The sequence below is a fragment of the Anastrepha ludens genome, chromosome 6, assembly GCF_028408465.1.
Source record: "Anastrepha ludens isolate Willacy chromosome 6, idAnaLude1.1, whole genome shotgun sequence".
Taxonomy (NCBI): Eukaryota; Metazoa; Arthropoda; class Insecta; order Diptera; family Tephritidae; genus Anastrepha; species Anastrepha ludens.
In genome coordinates, this window is record NC_071502.1 from 18,075,314 (window position 1) to 18,089,933 (window position 14,620).

Genomic DNA, 14,620 nt, shown 5'->3' on the forward strand with positions numbered 1-14,620 from the left:
GCAATCCATTCATCGTAACTTTTCCTCCAGCTTCAATTTCGAAAAAGTAAGGTCCAATGACTCCGCCGGACCATAAACCGCACCAAACAGTCACACGTTGAGGATAGAGAGGCTTTTCAACAATAACTCTTGGATTGTCTGAGCCCCAGATCCGACAATTTTGCTTGTTGACGAAGCCACCGAGATTGAAATGGGCCTCATCACTCAAGATGACTTTTCGATGGAATTCCGGATCATTTTCATGCATTTCAACGACCGAATCAGCAAAGACACGACGTCGTTGATGATCAGCCGGCTTGAGTACTTGTATTAGCTGGACTTTATAAGCCTTAAGATCCAAATCTTTATGCAAAATACGGTGAAATAACGTTTGTGGAATGCCTAAAACCAAAGAACGACGGGGAGTGGACAAACCTGGGTTTTCTTCAACAATTTCGGCTACAACAGCAATATTTTCGGCTGTTATTGAGCGACGTGCACGGGTTTTATTCTTCACATAACTAACTATGACAGCGTTTCTACAGTCGAGCTTTTGTTAAGAAGAAAATGAATAGTGTGTGGTACGTGAAATTCGTGGCTTACTAAAAGTCCTGTTGGAAAGATCTAAAAGTCCGCACAGATCAAAAATGACTGTTTTACGAAAAGGCCCAGTTGTTTTTATTGCTTGGAAGGATAAGAAACTAGTAAGGATGGTATTAACTACTCAAACGAAGCGAACGGTAAACGGAGCGAAACTCGATATACGTGGAGGGTTCAATAAGTACCCGTGTTCGGAATGAAGAAACCATTTTTCCAAAATTATTTTTTTTACCTTTCAAAATAGTCTTCTTTTAGAAAGATACACTTCTCACAACGCTCCGCCCATTTTTTTAACTCCTATAAAAAATAGGATTTGTCGAACTCTTCAAACTACGCCTCTGTCTCGGCGATGACTTCCTCATTTGAAAAAAATTTTTTTTCCCGTGAGCCATTTCTTCATGTTAGAGAACAATAAAAAGACGCAGGGAGCCAGTACGGGTGAACACGGGGGGTGCGGCAGCAACTCATAGCGGAATTCATGCAGTTTAGCAGCGAGAGCTCCGAATGAATGTACTGGTGAATAATCGTGGCGAAACAGCAGCTTTTTTTTCGCCAAATGCGGCCATGTCTCCTTAAATTTTTGGTGAAAGCGGTCCAACAAATCTCTGTATATAGTATTATTCATTGATCGTTCTTCCTTTTTCTAAAAAGTCCATGAGGATGACGCCGTTCGCATCACAAAAAATCGTCGCCCTAGCCTTTTCGGCCGATGAGGCAGTCTTCGCCTTCTTTGGAGTAGATTCAACGGGAGAAATTCATTGTTTTGATTGTTGCTTAGTTTCTGGTGGGTAATGAAGAAACCAGTTTTCATCAACGGTGACAACTCGATGGAAAAATTCGTTCGGATCTCGTTTAAATTGCTCTAAACACTGCTTCGAAGTCCGCATCCGCTTATTGTCCAAGCAATCGCGGCATCCATCGGGGCGACAACTTATCACGTCAAATATTGATTGCCATTCCGGTCGACACACCTATAGCTCCTGTTACTTCGCGCACTTTCGTTCGTCGATCAGCCAGAATCATGTCTTGAACTTTTTGATTGATTTCTTTGGTGACCACGTCTGCCGCGCATCCTAGTCGCTCCTCATCAGAAACGAATGTTCGCCCTCGTTTATATTCATTGAACCAATATCTGATTATGGTCATAGATGGCGAAGCGTCCTCAGAAATAGCGTCCAACTTTGCTTTTATCTCTTCGCATTTTTTCCCAACCAAAAACGAAAATCGAATTACCGAACGATGCTGCTCTTTTTCCAAATAAAAAACCTAAGTAAGTCGGTGCAACTTATTAGAACAGAGGCAAGGAAAAGGATGCATGTATTTATCAAAAAAAGAAAAAAAAAAATTCAAACATATCCATATGAGTATTTGCTAAAAAGTTTAAGTCAATGTTGTTTTTTTGGCTATAAAAGGCATTTTTCTGCCTCCATTTCATATATCAAGTAGCAATTTATAAATCCTGAGATTCTCGGCAAATAATCCCGGTAATTCTTAGACCTAAGAAATATCGGAATTTCAGAGTCCCATAATCCCGAAATTCCGGGATTTTCATCCCTCATCCAAATGCACATTCGGCATGAAAAGGCAAAAAAAGCAAAAAGACACCACGAACAAAAATGCAGTAGCACTAGCAAAGCAACAATTGCCATCACCGCATCTACTGGTTGGTTTTTGAATAGCACCAACATTTGCAGCATCAAGATAACAGGACAGACCGACGAAGATAAATTGAATTGAAATTATTGAGAGACAGCGACAATGTCTGCCGGTTTAGTGCTGGTTTGCGGTAAGGCGGCGTTGCCATAGGGTCGAGTCGAAGGTGAGCTGATCGGTGCAGCGGAGCTGAACAATCCCACTTTGCAGTTAGGGGTGTCGCCGTGGGCGCACCGGGCAAGTTTGGTGCAGCTCGACCAAAAGCTAGTTTACTGCTTAGCGCTGTCACTGATTTTATCGGATTCGTAATGAAGTGTACTACGACGACTGGGAAGTTGATTTGAGCGCCATAGTGGAGTAATTCAAATTACAATTACTTACGTACATTTGGTGGTATTTGCTTTCTGATGATAAATTGAATGCAGGTGTGGTTCTTTGTGCAAACTTAAATTAAATAATTTTAAGTTTTCTATATCTTTACGCTTTCTTGGGCAGGATATGTTAAAGAGATGTGATGCGAAGTCAAGTCTTTCTGCACTTGATCATAAAGCTTTAAAGTTTCAAAAGGGAAAACGAAAAATGTGGTATCCATTGTGTAGGTCGTCCAATGACCGGTAAGCACAACCACAAGTTGGGAAATTGAATGGTGTGGAGTCTCTAGGACTATCTGCGACCTCCGTTTAATGTACTTGAGCCATAGGATTTTCGAAATAGCACACGAAAAAATGGAGCTCCATCTGATCTGTCGCTTCCTTTTTTTAATTTCTAATTTTATTGCAATCTGTTTTAAATTTAAACAATAAGTAATTTATATAACTTAAGCTAACAGGGCGATCTTTAAGACCGTGAGATAGGTGAGGTCCAATTTCACCTACAGAATTTGCTCACCACAGGCTCTAGAAATAGCATACTGAAGCATGATGTAAGAGCCTATTCCAAACCCATTTTCAGCATGCCGTTTTGTTGAACTATTGGCAAGATATTCTCTGCATTATTGCACGGTGCTGTTAGTGTTGGTTTCAATCCACCATCAGATTAGATGAGGAGTTGCCATTTTAAGCCTCTCCATATGATGCAGTACGGCAAGCTGCTGAGCAATTCCCAACTGGTTTTGAAAGCGAGCGTACGTTATTATCTAAGTTGGCTTGCTCTGTTGTCGCTTTGTTAGCTTTAGGCATAGTTTTTTTCTAAGAGGTGGAAACGTTTTAGACTGCAATTCTTTGTATACAGTACATCCTTTATAGATAGCTGGATGCTTTCCATCACATAACACACACTTAGCTTCACTCAACATGCCTTTTATAGGGCATGGACTTGCTGTATGTTCACCAGCACATTTAACACAGCGCGGGTTGTGATTGCAATATTTATGGGTATGCCCGTACCTTTGACATATTGTACATTGGGCAATTTCGCGCTTTTAAATGGGGGGCTCAAAAGTTACCTTTGCATTCAGAATCGTGCTTGTTCGGTGTTTAACATTTGCACATTAATTACTTCAAAGCCCGCATGTGTTAGGTACTCCTTGATTTCATTCCGTTTTTGGCTTAAAAGTGTGGAATTGAATTTGTCGCTCACTTAGTGCTGCGCTTATAGCTAAGTACGCTTCTGAGCGGTTTGATTGTACACCAGCAACATATAGCGGTAAGTTTTTATTTGTTTTTTGCCTACCATTAACATCTTCTGTTATTTCTTTATTCACAGGAGAATCTGCTCGGAGTCTCGCCGTTACCAACAGCAACAGAAATATCATCATCTTCTGATAGTAGTTCGAACCTATTAGAGGATTTCGGTTTACCAAGCCAGTAGTTGTGCATTTGCTTAGAATTGTTCCATTGTTCAGCAACGAATGTATTTAAAACAGTGCATATAACAGGTGTTGTGCCGAATGCAGATGATACCATAATTGTTGCTGTTGTTGTAGACGCTGTCGTCGTGGTGCTAGTATTTGTTGTTATCATTGCGAAAGCACCAGTTGGAGAGCACTTTTTGTTTTCTTCTCTTAGAGTCAGAACGTAATACGAGTATTTGGTCGGACCGCAAGCGGTTGATTATTTATTGAAGTTGGATCAGTTGCATTGTGAGCTTACCTAAGTCCGCGAAGGGGAGAATGTTGGACGCTCATCTAGTGAGCTTTTAACAAGTGATTAATTTTGATTTTATTTTATCTTGATTTTTGTATACAAATCTAGACGGTGCAAAGCACAGCTTAACAAATGTATTTCGCACTTTGGATATAGAGTCACTATCTCGTTTTAGTTATTATCAGTTGTGCGCAATATTTCACCAAGTTTGATAAGTTTCTTTCAACGATGAGAAAACACGTCCGTACACAGGAAAAACATAAAACGTCATTCAACATTCGGTGAGTGGGTGGAATACTTCTGAGACCAATCTTTTGTGCATAAATACTTTCTTTCATAGGAGGAACGTTCAACTAACTTTCAACTAAATTCAACAGATAAAGAGAAAATGTTCTGCAGTGTCGTCATTCTCAAGACAGGATAGGCATATCGGGCTGCCTACGACCCCCATGGTAGCCATATGCTAAGCACAAGCGTTGTACCCTGTGATTAAACCAACCAGTACTCTCAGGTCATTTCTGCTAAGTTTTAGGAGAAAGATCGCTATTTTCCTGTTTGGTTATTTCACAAAGCACTTGGCTACTCTGCATGAGTTCAAGCCAGGCCAACGTCCTCTATGGGTAGATCTCATGAGGTTGTCAATCCATAGTTGAATCGATGCAGAATTGACACCTAGAAAGGATTCAGGGCCTAGTGGCATACTTGCAGAGCCTTCATTAGCCAGTTTAACAGCTAACTCGTTCCTTGCAATACCACAATGTCCAGGCACCCAAATAAGACTAACTTTGTTGTGTTTTGCAACACTGTTCAGTTTCGTCTTACATTCACATTCATATTGGAGTACTAAGATTTGTTAGCAGCCAAGACACTGTCATTAATTGCCACTCTATATATATTTTTTTCCCGTGGTTCTTAGGAGGAATAACGGACCTCAACAAAAAAGTTAAAGTTTGGTTTATTCAATGCAAGAAATTTGATTTGTCACCATGAATGACCTGCTTGAAGCGACCTGCTTGTTTCAACTAATCGTCTCCACGTGTTGGATGGTCTCCCACGTCTTGTGGGCACCACTCTAAGGGTACTTTTGCCATAGAAGAAGTTAAAGTCTTCATTCTTTCCATTTCTTATCAAACTAATTTTTACTAAAAAGTGTATGTAAAAAGTGAGATGATTCCACCTCATCCTCTATACACCTGACGCAAAAAGGACTTGCAGCAATTCCGAGTCTCGCGACATATATTCCCCGCGGATAGTGCCCCGTGAGGATGCCAACGAAATTTGAGAGATGAGATTTTGTTATCCTCACAATATCCCTTGAACGCCTCCTATCCAAACGTGGCCAGAAGGACTTCGCGACCTTACACGTTCGTGTACTTGCTCAGCGCTCGCTGAGTTAGTGCAAAGCCCATCCTTCCAGGAGTAGAGCGCAGATTGTCAAGGGAATCCCGATTCCCGCCTTTCGCAGGCACACTACCTCACAGGTCCCTTGTCTGGACAGCTAATCGGCTTCGCAGTTTCCAGCAATGTCACTGTGACCAGGTACCCAAAGTATCTTTATTTCGAAGAATTCTGACGCAATCGAAAGTGAGACCATGCATTCCCTGACCAGTTTCGAGTGCACCATATGGGAACCTAGGGCCCTAATTGCCGCTTGGCTATCGGAGTAAATATTTACCTTCTTAACAGTTATTTCGCAAGTAAGTAGCCAGTCAGCTGCTTCTTTGATTGAGGCCAACTCTGCTAGGAACACACTGCAGTGATCCGATAACCTGAATTTGAATTTGATAGGGAGCTCTTTGTAGAACACTTCTCCTCCAAGCCTACCGTCCAACTTCGAGCCATCCGTAAACAGGTTAACCAGGCCCTGTCCCCAAGTGTTGCTCCAGGTTCACTTCTCCCTTGATGGAATATGGGCGGAGAAAGTTCCGCTTGGACTAAGCGAGGGCAGACACTGATCCGTCGACGAGGGGATGAACTCAAAGTTTCTGAGTATGCTTGAGTGCCCATATGTGAGATTGAGCCTAAAGCCCAAGCCCCTCAGTCTGATTGCGGTACGTGCTGCGGCAATTCAACCTGCGATATCTATCGGTACCACATTTAACATTACATTAGGCGCTAGAGTAAGAGTAGTTCGAAGCGTCCCACTGATTCCAATGAGTACGAATTTACTTGCGTAGGATCTTTGCATGGTTGTGGTATCACAATAACTTGAGCAACTTTCCATACTTTTGGGAGATATTTCAAGTTTCGGAGTTGATTGAATAAGTTCCTAACATAGATAAACCCCTTGGCTGGGAGTTCTCTTACAATTTTTCCAGTTATAAGTTCGTATCCCTGCGACTTCTTAGGGTCAGTTCTCTTACATATGCATTGCTTTATTTCTCCTTAGGTAACATTTTTTGGTTTGCATGGTCGGTGAAAGTACTTTTGAGGGATTTTGCGAGAACTTCAGCTCTGTCAAGATTTGTTCTAGTCTAACTGCCATCAAGTTTTCTTATAGGTGGCTTATAAAGGGTGATTAAATTTCAAGGGCCGACACCTAAACGTCAACGAGACCATTGGACTTCTTTCTTTGGGGTTATTTGAAAGAAAAGCCAGCAACAATTCAAGAGCTAAAGGATGAGATAATTCGGCACATTAACGGCTAGAGGTGTGCCGCCGAGGCCGCGACGGCCATTTAGCCAATATTTTGTTTCGTACGTAATTTAGCTATATCAATATTATCATAATAAAGAAAAATTACAATAATTTCCTAAAAAAATTGTATGGTATTCAAAATCAACACCGGCCCTTGAAACTTAACCACCCATTATCAAATTTTATTTTCGATTTTGTTTGTAGCTTTCCATAGGCATTTTAAAGTGTCTAAGACTTAGTTGTTGAAAGTTGTTTAGATTTTGCACAAGACTGTATATAAAACTTGCTTATCAATTCAAGTACCAATTACAAGTATGTATTTTCCTACGCAACATAAATACATTCAGAGCAGCAAATTAGATATGAAACTTGGCAGCTTTCGTTACAAAACTACTGCACCTGGACTTCGCTTGCGCTGAGTGCAAGGCAAACCCGCCGTTACCTGAGAACATTTGAATTTCGGCAAACAAAGTCAAAGTTGGAAAATCGCATTTATTTTAATTGTAATCATTTGAAGCGAACGAAAAGTTGATGGAGAAATTTTTCTTATGAAATTAACTGTACTTTTCGATACGCGCACACACCACGCGCGCTCCTAATTGTAGACTTCTCCTGCTGCCTGGTAACCTACTGACGGCGAACTAACAAATTTATCACTGTTTATGTATAGATGCTTACATATACATATATATTTAGTTGTTATATATATATATATGCGTGTGAGTGTGTATGTGTCTAGCAAAAACTTTACTTCAGCTAAGTATGTAATTGAATACGCGCGTAACGAGTCTTTACTTGGGCTCCCATTGCCGATGTAGCTGATGTCTAATTGTTGCACGGCGCTAACGGAGTAATGCAAATAAATTGCAATACAATAACAATGACAATACGTTAGCAAAGCAATTGTAATAAAACGGCGAAATTGCAGCTCCCAGCAAGTTGCCATGACAAACTTGTAGCAAAGTCGAGTGCTGCGTGGTGAGTGGGCGAGGGCAAGAATGTTAGCATTGCTTCTATTCAGCGATGAGTTGAGGGTGGTGTGGGTGGCTAGCCTGATATTGTGGCCTGATGTAACAGTTGAAAGAAAAATTGCACATATCTCACCAAAGGAAAATATATCGAGTTTCGTTGCAAAAGTTTTGGAAGTATATAAATCTTGCATTAGCCATACTTAGGTGTAGTGGCGCACTGCTGGCAACATAGCAAACCAAGTTGTGGGGACTTGATAAATTTGTAGTACTATTACTATTTGCTACTAAACTTATGAAATCTTTAGAATTTCCTGGATTATTATTATATAAGTATCTATGGACTTTTAACAAAGTATGCTATATCCGCTTGCATTGAATTGGATTGCAATTGAGTAAGCAGAGAAATCATTAATGGATACTTAGAACTTAGATAGAGAGGCAGGAATTATCGATGGGAGGTAAAGCAGATTTTAAACATTTAATTCCTCTTTAAACTTTCCTGACGCTTCGCTGCATCTGAGAGGTGTGCCGAGGCATAGAGTGTGCAGCTAGGTAGTGATGGTTGCCCGGAGAGTGGGCCCACTTGGACGAAAGAAGTTTGGTTTATCTTTTGTGATACCATTGGAAGAGGGGAAAAGAGGTGAAGGAAAAAGGACGATAGGACGAAAGGGAAGGTGATGGGGAGGGTTGAGTGTTTGGGGACTATGAACGGTGATTAGTCTGCGGTTGTGTTAGCCTCTTTATGCTGTTGATAAAGTTCATCAGATTTTTGTTATCAAGACCTGCTATTATCAGCAGGCGCGGAAAAGAAGTGAAAACCAAGATGCTTGAATCCGCGAGAGCTGGGCAGCTAATGATCAGGTGCTGAGATGATTCCACCTCATCCTCCATACAGCTGACGCAAAAAGGACTCTCAGTAATTCCGAGTCTCACGGCATGTATAACCCGCGGGCAGTGCCCCGTGAGGATGCCCACAAAATTTGAGAGATGTCATCCTCAGAAAATCCCTCGAACGCCTTCTCTCCAAACGTGGCCAAAAGGACTTCGCGACCTTACACGTTCGTGTACTTGCCCAGCTCTCGCTGAGTTGGTGCCGAGCCCATCCTTCCAGGAGTAGAGCGCAGTTTGTGAAGGGGATCTCGATCCTCTCCTTTCGCGGGCACACTACCTCACAGGTCCCTTGTCTGGCCAGCTCGTCGGCTTCGCAGTTTCCTGCAATGTCGCTGTGACCAGGTACCCAAATTATCTTTATTTCGAAGAATTCGGACGAAGTCGAAAGTGAGGTCAAGCATTCCATGACCAGTTCCGAATGCACTGTCATATACCCAAGGACCCTCATTGCCGCTTGGCTGTCGGAGTAAATATTTACCTTCTTAACGGTTACTACCCAAGTAAGTAGCCAGTCAGCTGCCTCCTTAATTGCGGCCACCTCTGCTTGGAACGCACTGCAGTGATCCGATAACCTGAATTTGAGTTTGATGGGGAGCAGAATACTCCTCCTCCAACCCTACCGTCCAACTTCGAGCCATCCGTGAACAGGTTAACCAGGCCCTGTCCCTTGATGGAATATGGCAGAATTGCCGCTGCACGTACCGGAATTAGACTGAGGGGCTTGGGCTATAAAGGCATATCCTTTGCATAGAGAATACGGAACAAAAGTAATGAAATTGATTTTATTTTTATTATTATTATTGTGTGTTAGAGTGCCGAGCGGGGGTGAAAATTGTCAAACCTGCCACCCGTAGAACGAAAAATATTCAGGAAAATTGTTGGAGCAATCAAAGATTACGGTGAGGGGCGTATAAGGTGGAACGACGAGCTACGCCAGCTTATAAATAGCGAAAATGTTATACGTTTCATAAAAGCACACCAGCTCAGACAACTGGTTCATATAAAAAGAATGGACGTTACGAGGACGCTGAAGAAAATTGCAGAAGCCAGCGCGTTCAACTCTCGAGCAAGAGTAAGGCCGTGAACAAGATGGGTCGACGAATTAGATGAGAATATCAATAAACTTGGGATAAGGAATTGGAAAAAAGTCGCAAGTGCTCACAAAGCTGTGGGACAAAAGGTGATGATGAGGAGGATGAATTAATGCGTCTAGCAAGCGTAGCTCACTCCTTCCTCAGTTAAAAAGTTCCACTAACGCCTTGTCGGCATAAACTGAAAAATAATATTTTTTAATTTTAAAATTTATTCCATTCGGAAAATTTTGATATAGAGTTTTTTAAAATGCAACATAGTCGCTTCTTTTTGACATTTTTATAATTTTTTTTTAAGGTTTTAGTTAAATTATACTTTTTAAAAAAATTTTTCGAGAAAAAGTATTTTTTTTTTTGGGAAAGTAAGCTAAATGTTTTTTTTTTATTTTAGGTTAACATTTTTGCTTTTTATTTGTGAAGAACAACTACCTTCAATCTCTGTTTTTATTGTTTTACACGTACACTACAGAGGGATGTTTTTCAAAAATTATAAAAAAAAAAATTTCTAAAAGTTTGTCAAAAAAAAAAAAAAAACACTGATGAGCTGCCCTACGTAGTTTATGTTTATATTTTATTTATTTATATTTCATATATATTTTATTGTTTTACTCCTACATATTGAAGGACTGGTTTTAAAAGTAATAAACTTTTTTTCTAAAAATTTGTCAAAAAAAAAATAAAAATAAATAAATTTTAAATTAAATTACTAAATTTTAATTATAATAATTATTATACAATTATAATAAATAAAAAAAAAATTGTTTGACAAATTTTTAGAAAAACAATTTGTTTTGTCAAATTTTTAGAAAAACAATTTTTTTTAACAGCTTCCTTAATTCTTTTATTGTCTTACACTCACACAACAAAGGCATATTTTTCAAAAATGAAAAAAAAAAAATTCTAAAAATTAATATAGTAAACAAAAATAAATTATGAACAGCTTCCATCAATTTATGTTGTTAAAAATGTGTCAAAAAAAAGCAATAGACATTCTGAACAGCTCCCTTAATTTTTTTTATTGTTTTGCACTTACACGTTAAAGGCATGTGTTTAAAAATTACAAAAACAAAAAGGTTTTCTTTTCAAAAATTTGTCAAAAAAAAACATTTTCTTGAGCATCTGCCTCAATTTTTTGATTGTTTTATACTTACACAACAAAGGGATGTTTTCAAAAAATTAAAAAAAAAAAAATTCCTAAAAATTAGTAAACAAAAAAACATTCTGAACAGATCTCATCAATTTATTTTCCTAAAAATTTTTAAAAAAAACAAAGAAAAAATTCTGAGCTTCCCATCAATTTGTTTAATTGTTATACACATACTTTCACATTAAAGGATGGTTTTAAAAATTACAAAAACAAAAATGTTTCTGTTTTTCAAAAATTTATTAAAAAAAAAATAAGTTACTTTAATTTTTTATTGTTTTATACTTACACATCAAAGGAATGTTTTTCAAAAATGGAAAACAAAAATTCCTAAAAATTAGTAAAAAAAACAGCTCCCATCAATTTATTTTTTTTTGTTTTACACTTATTTTAAAAATGACAGAAAAAAAATTTTTTGCTTAAAAATAATTCTGAGAACCCTTTTTGTCTAAAAGTATTTTCATCCTAAGAAATTAAAAACAAAATACAAAAATAATAAAAAAAAACAGAAGATATTTATTTAAATTTTTTTCCTACAAATTTGTCAAAAAAAAAAAATGAAATTCTGAAGAATTTATTCAATTTATTTTTTTAATATACAATTACGCATTAAAGGGCTGTTTTTTAAAAATTATGAAAAAAAAAATTTTTCTTAAGAATTTGTCAAAAAAAAAAAAAAATTCTGAACAGCTCCCGTCATTTTCTTGTTGTTATACATATACACATTAAAGGAATGCTTTAAATATTACAAAAACAAAAAAAAAATTGTTTAAAAATTTGTCAAAAAAAAAAATTTCTGAACAGCTCCCTCAATTTTTTTTATTGTTTTGTACTTACACATGAAAGGGATGTTTTTCAAAAATGAAACCAAGAAATTTCCTAAAAATTAGTGAAAAAAAATTCTGAACAGCTCCCATCAATTCTCATCAATAAACTTTTATTGTTTTACACTACCTTAAAAAATAATAGAACACATTTTTTTTTCCTTAAACAAAATTCTGAAAACCATTTTTTTTTATTCTAAGAAAATAAAAAAATTAAAAGAGTATTAAAAACACCGAAGGTATTTTTATATTTAATACTTTTTCTACAAATTTGTCAAACAAAAAAATGGAATTCTGAACAATTTATTCAAATTATTTGTTATTGTTTTTCCCTTACACTTTAAAAGGCTGTTTTTTTAATCTACAAACATTTGTTTTTTAATTTGTCAAAAAAAAAAAAAATAATTAAAACTCTGAGCATCTCCCATCAAAAAAAAAAAAAAATTGTTTGTAAAAATTTGTCAAAAAACAGATATTGTAGATAAATATTCTGAACAGCTCCCTTAAATTTTTTATTGTTTTACACTTGCTTCAAAAATGACATTGTTTTCTTTTAAAACATTTTCTGAAAACCTTTTTTTCTGAAAGTATTTTTATCCAACGAAATTAAAAAAAAAAAAATTAAAAATATTAATAAAAAACACAGAAGGTATTTACTGAAATATAATATATTTCCTACAAATTTTCCAAGAAAAGCAAAAAATGAAATTCTGAAAAATTTATTCAATTTATTTTTTATTGTTTTACACTTACACATTAAAGGAGTGTCTTTCAAAAAAGACAGAAAAAATTGTTTTTTCTTTAAAAAAAAGCCGAAACCCAATTTTTTCTAAAGAAATATATTACAATATTTTATCCTAAGAAAAAATAATTACAAAAATATTGAAAAAGCCGAAGATATTTCGCTTAAAATCTCAAAATTATTAAGTTTTTTCAAAGCGTTTCCTGTTTTCTTCTGAATATACTCAAATCAATTTTCCTTGATTACCGAAATGCTATTCGATGCTCGAACAAATATAAAAATACTCTCTCCAATACACTCTCAATAATTGGTGTGAGACTTGCATTTGCTAACGAGGTAAAGTAAATCGTCACTATTCCACACCGTAAGCTCCAATAGAACCGAATCATCAAAACCAGCTCCAGCAAATCATTTACGACCTTATTTGTAAGCAAAACTGCTAGACTAGGCGCATTGTATCCTGCTATAGTGAGACCCAATCTCTTCTACGCGGTCACTATTTGATGGCCAACAGTGGAAAAGATGGTATCCAACAGGAAACTGAAAAGAGCACAAAGTAGGGCAGCATCCATGCCTATTACAGGAGTGCTGCCTTCTCTATGCACTAGAAGACTGCCGAGATTCTATTAGATTTTTCAACCATAGATGTCTAATTTTAGACTAGTTGCAATGTAATTAGATTAAATGCCTGCATACTCTGATTCGAGCACGCGATGCTATTCGAATATTTCTCTGAGTTTATGCACTTTGTTTGAGTAGAGTCACTCAAAAATCGTTTCGCTTAAAATTCTTACCATGGCGTAAATGTCTGTAAATTATGCTTTGCTGGGTTGCTGGCACTAGCTGCCCTTGTGTGCGCTTTGGTGTGAAAACGTAGGCGTTGCAAGCATGCAAATATGTTGCACGAGGCCAAAGCAACGAAAATATGCACAAATAAAATGCAAATATTTCGTAGAAGTATGCACAATTGAATGCAAGTATGTGTGAATTCATACATACGCACATACGTGGATGCTTAAGCATCTCTATAATTTTTACAGAATACAGGCAATATACGCCTGTAGGCGTGCCAAGTGTGCGCCTTAAAGGCTGCTTCTTCGTCTCAGCTGGCGCAAGTAAAAAGTCCTATGCAAATTTATTTCAAAAATTCCAACTTATTTCATTGCTTACGAATATATCAAGGCAAAGGAAGTCTTGCAGCTCTAACTTGCATGCATGCACAAACACACACATACATATGTATGCACACCCATAGGTACATGCCACTAAAAGTAGAGATAAAAAGTGAGAAAATCTCATTTTTGTTTCTACTATGAAATAGTCGTAAAGTTGGCTGAGTATGCATTTACTATATAAAAGCCATGTACAGTGGTGTTCATAATAATAGCAGCACGCCATTTTGTCCTATGAATAGTGAATTAAAATAATTTTTTTTTGATATATAACCAAAAAAATTAAATAATTATTATTAAACTATTATTAATAAATTATTAAAAATTTAATTAATTAAAGTTAAAAAACTAAATAAAAAATTAATAAATTAATAGTTATTTTTTTATAGTTTTAAATTTTAACTATTTTTTTAATAATTTTTAATAATTTTTAAAATAATTTTTATGTTTTAAATTTGAAAAAAAAAAAATTTAGTTTTAAATAAATTTTTTTTTCATTTTTTTCTTGTTTTAAATTTTTATTATTTTTTTTATACTTCAATAGTAATAGTTTAAAAATATTATGTTTTCAATTTTTATGTTTTCAATTTGAAAAAAAAAATTGTTTTAATAATTGTTTTAAATAATTTTTTTTTTAATTTGTTTTATTGTTTTATAGTTTTAAATACAGTATAATCTCGATAATTCGGACAATTAAATGCCAGAGGTTGTCCGAAATATCTAATTTTCCGGATTATCGAGTGGGTAAAAAATTTAATAGAAATCAGTAGATCAGTAATTAAATGAAATAAACTTTTATTTAATCTTAAATTGATTAATATTCAATGAGTTA